Raw genomic sequence first — 15,867 nt, 5'->3', positions numbered from 1 at the left:
TGGATTTTTGACCGCCATCTTGGATATTCTAGTCGTCATTTTTGGAATCCAGACGTCTTCCCCATACCAAATATACAAATATTGCATTGTTTTAGGCACTAGAACTCCATTAAACAGTAGCGATCTTGAATTACGAGCCACCATCTTAAATTATAGAACGCCATCTTGAATATTCTGGACGCCATTTTTGGACTCCGGACATCTTCCCCATACCAAATATATTGCATGATATTAGAGACTAAAACTCCACTAAACAGCCGTCATCTTGAAATTGGAACCGCCATCTTTGATTTTAGGTCGCCATCTTGGATATCCTGGTCACATCATATCAAATATGCTCGTATTGTATGGTTAAAGAGCCTAAAACTCTATTATACAGCGGCCGCCTTGAATTTGGAGCCACCATCTTGTATATTCTGGTCGCCATTTTTGGACTCTGGACATCTTCCCCACACCCCCCACGCCATCTTGAATTTGGAGCCGTCATCTTGGACTTTTGACCACCATCTAGGATATTCTAGTCGCCATTTTTGGAATCCAGACATCTTCCCCATACTAAGTATACCAATATTGTATTGTTTTAGGACCTAAAAATCCATTAAACGTCATATTGAATTTGAAGCCGCCATCCTGGATTTTAGACCGCCATCTTGGATATTCTAGTCGCCATTTTTGGAGTCCAGGTATGTTCCTCACATCAAATATACCCATATTGCATGCTTTAAAAGCCTAACTCTCTATTAAACAGCCGCCATCTTAAATTTGGAGCCACCATGAACATTTGACTGCCATCTTGAATTTTGGGCCAATATCGTGGAACTTTTGGTCTCCAGTGTTGATTTTCGCACAAAATTCTTCAACCATGCTAAAGGTTACAAAAATCGCCGATGTTTGATATGGGGCTAGGTTCAGTTTTATATACGGCCAGTTTTACCGGTGCTTGTCCGGATCACTGAAATGGCCATAATTCCGGAACGCCTTGACCGATCCGGACCATTTTTAATAGCAAACAATGCGGTAAAATTCTGTATAATCCGAAAAATCGACCAATGGGAAGTGCCTTAAAAGTGAGTGAACTTATTTTGCGCACAGACATACATACACACACACATACATATACACATACAGACATCATCTCAATTCGTCGAGCTGAGTTGATTGGTATATGCGACGTGATCCTCCGAGTCTTTTTTCGGAAATTCGTTTTTTGGCTGAACATGCCTTTCCAGGCAAAAACACAAAAATGCGACGACATTTACATTTCCTTGTTTCTTCCAGTCGACCGTCTCAATGTCGCTAAGTCACAAAGTCACAAAGGAGTGTCGACAGCGCAGGTTTTTGGTTGTACAGTAGCTACATTTATGTAATTCTAACTTGAAATTGACTCTTTTTTTTATTCTTAATCACTTAACCTAATTTACAGCTCTATTGTCCACTGGGGCACTACGTGAGCAATTTCAATTGACCGGGTCACTTACATTTTGTACAGCGCCTAGATTCTATTCTACTTTATCGAACTGGTTGCCTTTCTGCTGCTTTCACTTTTTCTACTTTATACCTAGTAGAATGATGAGCACAAGGATGATGATGGATGGCCGTTGTTCGTTTCCAGTCCGATTGGGGGTCCATTATGAGTAGCAGTTCGCCGATGTCCAGGTATCCGGGTCCGTTTGAGCCATGGGGCTCAGAAGAGGGTCACTGTCAGTTGCTCTCGGGGAAAAAGCAACTGACGAAAAATTGCAAGTGCCAGGGTTGAGAATCAAACCCATGACCATCCGCATATGAAGCGAACGTGTGACCAACTACGCCACGGGCCCCGACTAAATTGGCTCTTGTCCAACCAAAAGCACTCCTTTGTGACTTGTGTGCTGCTTGGGTACCATCACTAAAACGCAGAAATTATGACACTCACTGCTAGATGACTGTCCCTAAGTTTGGCCCGAAAGAGGGTCAGCCAAGGTGTCAGTTGGGTAAGTATTAGTGCCCGACACTACATACACAGATAAAATACGCCGTATGAATATGAGGCGTGGACAGTGCAAAAAATCAAGCAGCCAGAGCTTTGTGTTTCATCGTGTATGTATGAAGAAGAAGAGATTATCACTGCTATGGAATGTTGTTGATACTGTTTTGATGATCGGTTTTAATTGTTTGACCTTCACTGCACAGAGTGTACAGCCAATGTTGTTAGGCATTAACCATCCTGAAATTGCGCAGCACTGCTCCTTACTATGCCGTTGCTATTTGCGTAATTCTACTCGACTTGAATAGTTCGCGCTGGTTAGATTTTCGTATCTCGTAGAATGGGTGATTCTACGCTATTCTACACTTAATTGTTGGGAGTGCTTCTTCCGAGTGGACTTCGGATGGTGCCCACGGCCAACACTTCGCAATTGACCTCGGACAGTCGTACTATGATACGTCTTGATGAGCCAGAGAGCTTTTCCTGAGCGGACTTCAACTAACAATGGTTTCGGATATTACGATTGGTTGCTGTGACGTGGTTCTCTCGAACAGATGACCTTTCTCTGATCGGTCTTTGATTAGTCATCGGATGTTGCAGCAATGACTGCTTGGCAGCCTAGACTGGAAGATAGGAAGAGTTCCAAAAACTCTCGGTTGTGACTTGACTGGCTTCTGAGCGGATCTCAGAGTGCCATTCAGTGTGTCACACTGCTCTCATTGGAGTGCTCTTCCTGAGTAGTCTCCGTATAGTTGATGATCATTTCAACATCATGTGGCAGTTTCACGTTAGACTTATGAAGGCTCAGACTACTACATATTTTGGAAACCTTCCAAAGCCAGATGTTTACTCGCAATGACTTGGTACTTACCAGCCAAGCTAGATACTTTACTTGATAGCAGCGCTTCGGCGTTCAGCCAGTCAGATTCCTGGTACAGAGTGTCTTGCCGACACACTTATGGAATACAATGCGATCATATGGATACGCTAGTGGGCTTGGATGCGGTCATCTGGACACACTTTCGGCATTTTACAACATTTGTGGACATTGTCCCATGTAACAAAGAACATGATGAACAGTAAGAGTGTCTTACAGACAAGCTAACGAACAAGAGCACGGTCATTCGGACGCGCTGTGGACTACGGTGTGGTTGGTCATCCGGACACGCAGTAAACTAGGCAGCGGTCATCCAGACGTGCTGTGGCCTTTCTTATTCACTGTCTCCAAGGGACAAACACTACCAAACGATATGACACGTTGTGGACATATGTTTTACCGTTGCAATGTTTTTTTTTTACTTTTGCCATGAACCGGTATTGCCGTTTGTTAACTGCGGATCTTAGCAACGAAATGTCAAATTTGCTTAGGATTCGGAAAAATATTTGTTTGTTGATTATGTTCTAGACAAAAGTTTTGAAAAGTGCTGATAAAAACAAAATCAAATTTAGACATTTTTCCACTGATATACATTTTACTCCACCTAGGATGCGTGCACCGGCTTTGACCAGTCAAAGCGAAATTATTTTTCAAAAAATAAACAGAAATATATTTTGTACAAAAAATGCAGAAAACGAACAAAAATATTATTTTTTTTTTATTAAAATAAGCACTGGTCAAAATAGGAGCACAGTGTCAGTTTTGACCGTATTCCTTATTTCGGTTTCTATTTTAGCCAATCGCGTGTATTTCTTATGGGAGTGGCTAAATTAGAAGCACCTTGACCAAAAGGGGAGCTGATTTTTCAAGGAAAATTAATTTTAAGCTTTAAATCAAAATCTATGAATTTTATAACTTTTATCTTCATCTATATCTATCTATATATAAAAATGCAGTGGCATACGTGGGACCGCGCATAACTTGCGAACCGATGGTCCGATTTGGGTCGTCTAAGTTTTGTTCTGTTAGTTTTCACCCAAGTAAGGTTTATGAGAGTTTTTGAAAATCGGGTTTTCATACATTTTGAATGGGGACCTGGGCGCTTGGCTAGAAACTTGAAACGTCAAAAAACGCAGTAGGCAAGACAAAGTTTGCCGGGGACAGCTAGTATTTTATAAGGATTCACCAGTAGAAAATAAATTTATGCCGATTTCGATCGCAACATGCTGCAAAACGCACTATGGCCAAACCACTCGACTGGCCAAAACTCAAGTAATTTACAGAGCATGAAAATATTACGACCCAAAATGGTGCTATCAAAGCTTAACTCGCATTCGCTTCTTCCAGAGAGAGGGTAAGGAAAAAGAACTTTCCTAAACGTTCGGGACACATGCAACAACGATTCCTGAGCTACGACGGCGTGATGGGACGGCCGGCGATGGTGCTCCGCTCTGCCGGCCGTGTCAGCTAATCACGTTGTAGTAAATATATAATATTACTGTACTCGGACGGACTTAACAGACTTAGATGATTGTAAGCAGGCCATGACTTTTGAAATAACGGAAATAAAGATCATTCTGTCAGAAACTGTAAAACTGAGCACCCCTATTATCTCTACAAACTCAGAAGTGGGATACGTTCCGGAATAAGCGATTTTTTTTCCAAAGGAGAGGCCCGGTGATCAAATGTTTCAGAGCAAGGTCGTTATGGATGGCGTTTTCTTCAATGAAATATCAAGAGCTGCGGGTATCGATGCAATTGGCACAATGAATGCTGCAGCGAGTCCCAGGTCAAAAGTCTCCGATGTATATTGCTCCAGTTCGTCAAACCAACCATCAGTTCATGCAAATGGTGTGGATGTCTTTCCGAGTGTTCCAGTAACCAGTGGAAGTGCGGAGCGATATTGTCAAGAATCGATCAAAGGTGGTTCAAGTATTCGGCTCAATGAAATTTCAACACTTCTACCGACATTCAGTGGAAGCAGTAACGAAGACGTGGATCATTTCATCAACACTGTTGAATTCACGAAGCGTGTTTTGAATGTGAGCGACGATATTATGAAGTTACTTTTGATGAAGCAATTTGATGGGAAAGCAAGATTATGGATGTCTACCTGTTCGGAGTTCGTTTTGAAAAGTTATCAAGAAATACTTGGAGAAATTCGTGAGATGTTCGGAGTAGCAGAAAACAAGATTGAATTGTGGAAAACCTTGGAAAATATCAAGTGGAATGGTCGTCAACCTTTTGAAGAATATTGTTTTCTCAAGAAACTCGTTGCGCAAAAACTGAAGATATCAGAAATGGAGTTGGTCGAGTATGTGGTGGAAGGGATTGCAGATGACGTTATCAGAAATCAGGCCCGGATGCAAAACTTCAAAACGATGGCGGATGTTCTTCAAGCATTTCGACTGATCAGGCGTTCCGCTGTTCAATGTTCCAGGAGAAGTTCAATAATATGTTATGGATGCAATCAAGAAGGACACAAAGCAGTTGACTGTTTTAATCGAAGATATGAAAATAGAAAACATCAGACCAGACCGATGAAATATTCAAACAATGAAACTATCAAGGAAACTGTAGTAAACATAGTATCGACAAAAGACAGTATTTTGACCAACAGACCATTAGAAAAGTTAGAAGGAAAAGACGGACTCATTGACTTTAAATTTTTGAATAATAATTGTAATTTCAAAGGACTTTTCGACACAGGTAGCCCAATCTCATTGATACGCCGAGGTTTAGTAGAAAAAAAAAAAAGATATTGATGAACACATTAATTGTAAAAAATATCAGGGTATCGGTGGGAAGAGGCTAAAAATTTTAGGAACATGCAATAATATTATATTAATTCAAAATCTCCGTTTCAGCATTGAATTTTATGTTGTACCAGACTCAACATTGGGTCTATTCGATGCCATTATAGGAAGAGACGTCATTATGCGCCCCGGGATTCGAACAGTAATTGAACGAAGTATTAAGATTTGTCCGGTAAATGAAAATTTGAAGCTTAGCAATCCATCAATTAACAAGGTAAAGTCCAAAACGCTTTTTCATATTAGTTCGGATCTTTTAAACCAAATCAAAGAGAATACAGATAACATATCTTCGGATCAAATGGCAAAATTTTTAGAAATTTTCAAAAAGTATTATTTGTTTTATGAAAAACCTTCGAACCCAGAGATAAATTATGAAATGATAATTTCGTTAAAAAAAAGGCGAACCATTCCATTATAAACCAAGAAGGCTATCATATGATCAAAAGAAAAAAGTAGATGCTAAAATTGATGAACTTTAAAAAGCAGGAGTAATAAGAGAAAGTGATTCCCCATTTGCGAGTCCTATTGTTCTAATTCCTAAAAAAGGCAATGACTTTAGAATGTGTGTTGACTATAGAAAACTGAACAAGAATACAGTACGAGATAACTATCCATTACCGGTAATCGATGAGTTGTTTGATAATCTTAGAAATAAAAAAATATTTTCAATTTTGGATCTTAAATCAGGATTTCATCAAATTAGAATATCAGAAAATTCAACAAAATATACTTCTTTTGTAACTCATCGAGGACAGTATGAATATGTTAGAGTTCCATTTGGTTTATGCAATGCACCGGCAGTTTTTCAACGTTTTGTGAACAAAATTTTTAAACATTTGATTGATGAGGGTAAAGTTTGTATTTATATTGACGATATTCTTATAATAAGTGAAAGTTTTGAAGAGCATTTGGAAATCTTGCAGGAAGTCTTGACCATTTTAAGCAAAAACTTGTTAGAGTTAAATTTGGGTATACTGTGAACGAACAAGGTCGTAAACCAAACAAAACTCATATAGAGAGTATTTCTAATTTTCCCGAACCAAAAAATTGTAAAGATGTGCAGCGTTTTCTTGGATTAACTAGTTATTTTCGAAAGTTCATTAAGAATTTTGCAATATTAGCTAGACCGCTTTATAATTTAATTAAAAAAGATGCAGTATTCATTTTTGAAAGGGAACAAAAGGAATCTTTTCTTCTTCTAAAACAAAAACTAATAACTTCCCCAATTTTGGCTATTTTTGACCCCCATGCTGAAACTCAGCTACATTGCGATGCCAGCTCATATGGTTTTGGAGCAATGTTACTTCAAAAACAAGCTGATTGTAACTTTCATCCCATTAGTTTTTTCAGTAAAAAACAGATGAATTTGAAGCAAAGCTCCATAGTTTTGAGTTAGAAACACTAGCTGTAGTTCACGCTATAAAAAGATTTCATGTTCATTTGGCCGGTTCTCATTTCAAAATTTTCACTGATTGTAGTGCTCTTGTCAAAACATTGTCTAAAAAAGATATTAATCCTAAAATTAGTAGATGGGCAATGTTTTTGGAAAATTACAATTTTGATTTGGAGTATAGGGAAGAAAGTAAAATGCGACATGTTGATGCTCTAAGTAGGATAGATATGAGTTCAAAATCCAAACATGAATCAAATATTGTTTCAAAAATAAAAGAATCTGTTGAAATTGATAATCATGAAGTTGAAACTATAGGATTGCTTGATACTTCGGATATAGAACATAATATAGTAGTTGCACAAGAACAAGATGGTAAGATTTTGAACATAAAACAACTATTAGAGAGATCGAGTTTTCCAAATTTTAGTCTAATTAATGGTGTGTTATTCAGAAAAGAACAGAATAAAAATTTATTAGTCGTTCCGAAGTCTATGATAGACAACGTTATACGATTATATCATGATAACTGTGGGCATATAGGAATTGATAAAACAATTCATGAAATTAAAAAAATGTATTGGTTTAGGAGTATGAAAAAGATTGTCAAAAGCTATATAAAAAATTGCCTTACTTGTATTTTTTACAGTCCAACTAATAAAAAAGAGGGATTTCTTAAAATAGTTGATAAGGGAAGTCAACCATTTGATACATTACACATAGACCACTATGGGCCAATAAAGCTAGCATCGTCGAATAAATCTAAATTCATTTTGGTCATAGTTGATGCTTTTACAAAATATACAAAATTTTATGCTACTAGATCTACAGGTTCAGAAGAGGTTATCAATCATCTTGATAGTTATATACAATATTATAGTAAACCGAATAAGATTATTTCTGATAGAGGCACGTGTTTTACATCAGAAAAATTCGATGAATTTATAAAGAAGAATAACATAGAACATATTAAAACTGCTGTAAGAACACCAGAGGCAAATGGACAAGTTGAACGTATCAACAAAACTCTCACCCCAATGCTTGCAAAAATGTGTAGTGAAAATTCGTTGAAATGGGATAAACTGTTACCAAAGATTGAGTATGTATTCAATAACACTTACCATAGGTCGATTAATAACTATCCTAGTGTTTTGCTTTTCGGAGTTCAGCAAAAATCTTCAGACATAGAAAAACATAACATTGAAAGTTTTATTCAAAACAATCAACCTGCTATTCCTGCTCAAAATATACAATGCATTCGTGAAAATGCTCGTCGAAAGAATTTAGAAGTTCAAAATTATAATAAGAGCATCACGGACAAGAAAAGATTAAAATGTCCTGATTATAAGATAGGCGATTTTATAGTATTAAAAACAATTGAGTCTCATAAATTATCTCCAAAGTTCAAAGGACCATATACTATTAAAAAAGTTTTGCCAAATAAAAGATATGTTGTATCCGATATAGATGGACTGCAAGTTTCAAGTGTTCCTTTTGAATCGGTTTGTTCTCCGCAAAATATGAGAAAATGGGTGCACAGTGACGTAGACCAAAATGGTATCGATGAGGACATCGCGGAGATCAGGATGGCCGAATTGTAGTAAATATATAATATTACTGTACTCGGACGGACTTAACAGACTTAGATGATTGTAAGCAGGCCATGACTTTTGAAATAACGGAAATAAAGATCATTCTGTCAGAAACTGTAAAACTGAGCACCCCTATTATCTCTACACACGTATTCGTATACGTCACGTTTGCACAAAGCATGGCATTTAAATTTCATTACCGACTGACTGTGTTGTATTGTAACTACACTCATTGCACAATTATGGGTCACTCAAGGAACAACCATTTCATAATATGAATCGTTTTTCATACAAAAATAACACTTCCATTATTTTTATTTTATATTCTCATCATTGAAACCCCTTTTTATTGTTTTAAATAAAAATCTGCTTGTAAAATTCACTTTAGATGGTGAAAATTACTAAAATGTTGGTGAATAATTAAAACCACAATAATGGGTCAAAATTGGCTGTGTAACAATTATGGGTCAATTTGTTGCCTATAATGGGTCACTTGAGAGAAATCGGCTCAAAAATAATGTTTTGTCTATTTTTTCAATGAATGATCACTTATTCTCGATAGATCAACTATAGTAGAATCTAATACTGGTCTCAAACCTCTTAACGAAGCGTGTTTTCACGATTTGGAATCAATTTTTCAAAATTGGGTCAAAATCTCCAACACAACCACCGATAAACGCCTAAAAGTATGCAATGCCCATGTACGCAGAACTGTCAATATTATGCTGCACAAAAAGTGACCCATAATTGTGTGATTTTCGGTGTTCCTTGGCACAATAATGAGTCACTTAAATTTTGCCAGAAATAAGCTTTAATTGGCTGCAGTCACATGAATTTCTACATTTAGAACGTTAATTATACCTTTGTTCTGGTGACGATACCATTTCGCACATGAAAATCACTGAAGCTCGCTTTTACAGAGCTTACGAAAGCAGCGCACGCACTGTCCGATATTCACAATCGAAGCGTTACTTTGACAGCTAGTTTTGCGCCGAACAAAAAATTACTGAAAATATGTATGTTTTGATGTATAAGCCCGTGTGCGATACGTATAGTGACACAAAACAAATCAACTTATGTGCGAAAAATAATAATAGCTAACAAAAGCTTGCAATTAATTAGTATTTATCTATTAAAGTGGAAAGTGACTAATAATTGTGCGTGACCCATAATTGTGCAATGAGTGTATAGCGGTAGCGAGCTTTACACATACTCTGTTGCACGCTCGTGCTGTTCTGGAGCAGTTTACCCTCCCCCAACTAATCTAAATATTGTTTTATCCAGGTTCTATTTAAGTGCACTTCTTTATTAATTTTGGCATCCCTTTTGGAAGTCTTCCGCAAAAAAAAACTTTATTTTCATCGTTTTCCATCGTTTACTAAAATATCTTCATCTACTTCTTCTTGGCTCTACTTTCCCAGTGGAACTTGTCTCGCCTATCTTAAACTTAGTTGCCTTTTAAATATCCACACTTATTAATTGAAGGGCTTTCTTTGCCAGCCATTACATAAATTTGTATATTGTTTGACAAGCACAATGACACTATATCCAGAAACAACAACAACAAAAGTTTTAGACTGAACGGGAATCGAACCCGTCGTCTCTAGATTGGCGATTGAAAGCCTTATCCATAAGGTGTATTGGAGACCCAACATTTTACATTGACATTAAAAAAAGGATTGATAGAGGGTTAACCACCGCCACCATCCAGTGATGCTGATGACAACGCCCGGATGGCCAAGATCCCAAAAGCTTTCAAATATAAAGAGTAACGTAATCGTCAGCCATGCCAGGAATCACAGCGCACCCACGCACCGTTACAAAGTCAACGTCGAGCCGTCGTCGTTGTGGTGGTTTTCGTCATCAGCAACGGCGGCGACCGACGTCGACGCCGCTTGCAATCGAACCGTGACGAGAAAACTTCTACGGCGTCCATTGTGCGCCAACGTCCACCAAAAAGGGATGCACTACATACTACATACTTCTTACACATTCTATAGAATCCCTTTTTCCCTTTTCCGGTTGGAAATCTTCCGAATCATGTCTCCGTTCTGTTGGATTACATGCGTCTTTTTCGGAAGGGAAAACGGGATGAGTGTGTATGAAGTTTTTTTGCCTTCGATCTTCAAACTATGGTATGACAAGTAGAGCAGTGGTCTTCAAACATCGCACTGGTTCTAGAAAGGGTTTTCTGCGTCTTAGGGACTGTCCATAATCCATGCGGTCATTTTTTTTAGGTATTTCAAAGTTCTATTAATTAGTTTTTTTAGAAATTTTTGGAAAAAAATCTGTAGGAAATCTTTAGTGGAATTTCTAGGGCATTATTTGTACAAATTCCTGAATCCTCGGAAATTATTATTGGAAAATCTTTGGAGGTATTTCTAGGGAATTCGTTTGGGATATTCTTGAAAACATTCTTGATGATTTTTTTAGATAATGTCTTGAGGATCCTTAGACAGAGTTTTTTGTAGAAATCAATTGGAAGAATTGCTGTGGCAGTTTGACGAAGAATTTGTAGAAGAATCCATAGAGGGGCTCCTGGAATAATCCTTCGTGGAATTCTTGAAATAACCCATTTTTGTTCGTGAGTCAAAGAGATCAACATTTATATCTATTGTTACTGTGGAAAGAACGCAAGAATACTTTTGAAGTAGAATCCTTGTAATAATTCTTGAAAACATTTCTGAAAGAGACCTTCTAGGGGAATCATTGAAAGACTTTCAGAAGAAATCATTAGAAGATTTCCCAGATGAACCACATGCAAAAACTCTAGCAGTAAATTATAATAGAGCTACTTCGGAAAATTCCGGGAGAAATCCTTGAAAGGATTCTTAAAAAAAAACTATGAGAAAATTCCTAAAGGAATCATTTAGAGAATATTTGGGCAAAATCCACGGCAAAATTATTGAAGGATTCATTGGAATAATTCCCTTAATTTTCTAGTAGAATCTCTGGATCAGGCTTGTAAAATGTCAAAAAATGTCGTTTGCTGATTTGTCAATTTCAGAGCAAGAAATATCTATCGACGAACTCGATATTTTTCCATAACTAGCCTGTATAATTGAAGGCTTACATTCACAGGAAATAATAGAACTTAAAAATATCATGCTATTTTTTCATGATATTTCATGAGATTTTGCAACCCTGCTCTATATGAGTTTCCATAGAAAACGTTAGAATAAATTTAGCTAGACTTCCTGGAGGAGTCCTTGAATAAATATGTGGAGGAATCATTTACAATTCTTGGAACTTTTGCGAAGATTTTATGAAAAACTTCTCGGATAAACTTCCAAAATTATTGGAGAAATTCCTGGAGCACTCCTTCGGGGAAATTACTGGTTCAATTTTTGCATTAATTCCTAAGAGAGTTTTTAAAAGAACCTCTATAGAAATCTGTGAAAAATTCAGAGAATAGTCCTTGAGGGTATTTCTTATGAATTTCATGAAGAGGATCCTGAAGGAATCATTAGAAGTCTACGTGGAGAAATTTGTAATAATTTTTGGAGAAATTTTTGAAGGATTCTTTAAAGGTGTCCATGGAAGAATACCTGGAAAATCCTTGATTTTTTTTAAATAAACCTTCAAGAAAAATGTTAATGGAGTTTTTATGTTAACTCTTTCAAATTCGTAAAAGAAAAAATAGAGCATTTCCAGCTGGAGGTAGAGCATTTGTAGCTCCACACACAAATCGCATAGACGCGACCTTTTCAATGCAAATGAAATTTTGCTCATGTATGAGCTTCTATTTGAGAGTGTTATCCAAGTTATTTGTTTTGCAATATTATTCACCTGACTTTTTGAAAGAGCGGATACAAATTTTGTTTGCTTTTGCTTGTTGAAAAATCAAAATTCGAAAAAAATAGTAAGAAGCATTTCACAATCCTGAGCTACTTGGCAAATTTTGAGGCTTGAAGTCAGCTTTTTACAGAAAAATAAAAAAAAACGAAGAGTAAGGTTTTTGGGAAATTGGAATAATATAACACAGATACATACGCAATGAATATTACTCTAAGTGCATTTTTTTTCTTCTAAAAGTCCTTTAACTATCCTCAAACATCTTCGAAGACATCATTTCAATCCAACAAACCGTTTTCGAGTTAAAATTTTCTGAAGCAGAAAATTTAGTATATTTCATACGCCGTTTTCAAATTTGGATGAAGAAAATAATTAACAAGAACAAAATCTCATTCAAATTGAAAAATATCTAGTCAAAAATAATTTTTTTTCGTGATTTGGCTGAAGCTGTTTTTTTTTAATAGTTCGTGGAAGAATTCTTGAAAGAGTTCTTGGAAGAATTTTTGGAAGAGACCTTCCGGAGGAAACCTTGGAAGGCTTTCAGAAGGAATACTTAGAAGATTTCCCAACCATTAAAAAATATAGAGAACCTAGGTAAAGGAGTCCTAAGATGGATTCTTGAAGTCCTAAGATGGATTCTTGAAAAAAAAAAAACTTTTGAGAAAACTCCTGGAGGAGCCATTTAGAAAATATAAGGAAACATTATTGGAAAAATCCATGGCAAGCACTGAAGGAATCATTCGATTAATTTCTAGAAATTCTAAGAAGAATTTTTGAAAGAGCTCCTATAGGAATCGTTGGAATAATTCTAGCAAAAAATGCTGAACGACTCATTCAAAAATAAATCTGGAGAAATCTTTAGAATTCTTGGGTGAAATTCAAAAACCCTTCTTCGAAAATTTTCTGGAACAATCCTGGAAAAGACAAGATGACCCCTTTTAAAGAATTCCTGAATAACGGGATTGCTGGAAAAATTCCGGGAGCAATTTTCAGATTGATTCCTACAGGAGTTTTAAAAAGCACTTCTAGAGACCGACGCAAATGATCTTTACTTATTAAAGGGTCGTAATAAAAAAACAAGCTTCTAAAGGAAACTTCGAAAAATTCTTAGAGTAATCCTTGAATGAAGGGGTTCCGGGTAAAATTCGTTGCTCAAGGAACCATTGGAAATATCCTTGATGAAATTTCTGAATTTTTTTTTTAAAGAAATTCTTGACTGCTTGAATTTTTAGAAGATTTTGAGACAGAAGCCTGGGTTGTCCTTTCAAAAATTTGCCTTAGACCCTAATCAAGAATTACCAGAGCAATTCCAAAAAGATATCTTTGATAGAATTCCAGAAGAATTCAATGAAAGAACTTCTGGAAAATTAAAAGGAGAAATTTCTGCACACACCCTCGAAAGAACTCCTGAAGGAGCCTTTGGAAAAATCCATCAAAATCCTTGCAAGAATACCTGAATTGAAATTTCTGGATCAGGGGAGGAATATCTGGAATGATTCCTTGAGATATGCCTAAAAATTGTTCGAAAAACTCTAGGAGGAAATCCATCTTCAGAACAACTATTTGAGTAATCTTTGAAGGAATCCTTGGAGTACTGCTTCGAGAAATCTTTGAAAGAATTCGTAGAGGAATTGCTGGGGAAACTGTTGAAGAAATTTCTGAATATTAAAATGCATTCCTAGAGTAATTTTTGAAAGAGCCCCTTAAAACAGAGAGAAATCGTAAGATTTCTTGGAAAAATTCCAGCAGTGATGTTTAGACAAGTTCATATCGAAATTTCAAGATAATTCTTTGGAACCAAAAATCCAGCAGGAATCATCGTAGCATAAATACCCTTGAAAAAAAATGAAATATCTTTCAAAGTACAAATGGGGGAATCCCAAGAAAATAGCTTGCGGGGAATTCTAAAATGAATTCCTAGAGGAGTTATTGGTAAATATTCCTAAGCGCAGGAAAAAAAAACTACTTGGGTAAATTCGCAAACAGTTTGAAGAAATCTGTGGAGGAATTAAAAGTGAAAGCCTGAGTGAATTCTTGAAGAAAGTCCAAGAGAAAATCTTTGGAAATCATTGGAGAAGGGATTCATGAAAAAAATCCTGGAGAAATTTTAATAAATTCCAAAAAGAACCCCTGGAGGTAATCCAGAAATAATCCATGCAGAAATGATTTTAACATTTTGTGGAAGAACGTGGTTCCGGGTCATTTGGCTGAATGCCATTTTGCCGAATGTCGTTTGTCCGAACGCCATTTGGCCCACAACAGTTTAACTCGAAAGCCTATGTTTCAAAGAAGGATGAATCTAATAGTAGTTTCAAAGCCAACTATTTTCTGAATGATAGAACTACATATAAAGAAAAGCCAATGATTAAAAGTAAGAAATATTTCTGATGATCATCAGCATGTCAAAATGTTCTTCAAAATTTCTTTGATTTCAATTCGGCCAAATGGCATTCGGTCAAATATCGTTTGGCCAAACCACATTCGGCAAAATGGCATTCGGGCAAATGGCCGGATACAGAAGAGAGTATGGATATGAAATTGAATTGAATCGTGGAAAAATCTTGACTTATACCGAAGTTTCTTATTTTCTTCTAAGCAACTCGCCGTCCAAAAAAAGCCCCATCATTCTGTAGAGCATAGGTTTGCTTTCGAAAACATCAGCTTTACAGCTTGTTGCTGTAGGTCCAATTTGAAAGACCTTGAGACCTTCGAGAGATCCTCAGAGGCTCTTCATGATGATTTTGGAAGTAGACTTGTGATCATCAGCGATTCGCTCTCTCTACAATCGTGCGTGGGATTCAGTGTTGGCCGATTGTAGAGAGAACGAATCGCTGATGATCACAAGTCTACTTCCAAAATCATCATGAAGAGGCTCTCAGGATCTTGCATGTGTCTCAAGGTCTTTCAAATTGAACCTACAGCAACAACGTCGTCCTTTTTCTTTTATATTTATACACAAGACTGTTGTTGTCTGACGGCTGATCAAGTATGTTTCGTGGGTAGTAAAACAACTCATCAACTACAGTGATATTATAAATATTATAAATTATATACTGTGCTAACGTTTGAAACTCTCAAACGCCGAGGACCACTGTAGCTGATGATAGTACCAAGATGAATCTGCGGAAATTCACTATTTCTGCACGGAGAAATCCTGTCAGTGCCTCGTTTACGCCGGGATACCGAGCAATCTGATGCTGGGGAGAAACCACTAATGCAAGAATCATTATTCATTTTGATTTTTTCGGTGTAAATTTTATTTTCACAATTTACTTCAGGCTACGCTCCGGTGCAAACTTCACCATTGCGCTTTCCTAGTCGTGCTAGAGCTAGATGATGTGCTAGCTACGAGAGCTCGGGAAAACTATCCCCATCATGGTACCTGCTGTCGAGGAAAAAGTCGTGCGCATATATCCCAACTGTGAGTTTGCAAA

The 15,867-nt window shown here is 36.8% G+C and overlaps 1 protein-coding gene across 2 annotated transcripts in view; it reads right to left on the bottom strand.

The window, feature by feature from the left end:
- Positions 1–15,867, bottom strand: part of LOC134284128 (uncharacterized) — a 237,322-nt gene that overhangs the window by 161,247 nt on the left and 60,208 nt on the right. The gene's annotated exons all lie outside the window — the stretch shown is intronic.

The sequence above is a fragment of the Aedes albopictus genome, chromosome 3, assembly GCF_035046485.1.
Source record: "Aedes albopictus strain Foshan chromosome 3, AalbF5, whole genome shotgun sequence".
Lineage (NCBI taxonomy): Eukaryota > Metazoa > Arthropoda > Insecta > Diptera > Culicidae > Aedes > Aedes albopictus.
This window is presented reverse-complemented; position numbering and strand designations above follow the sequence as displayed.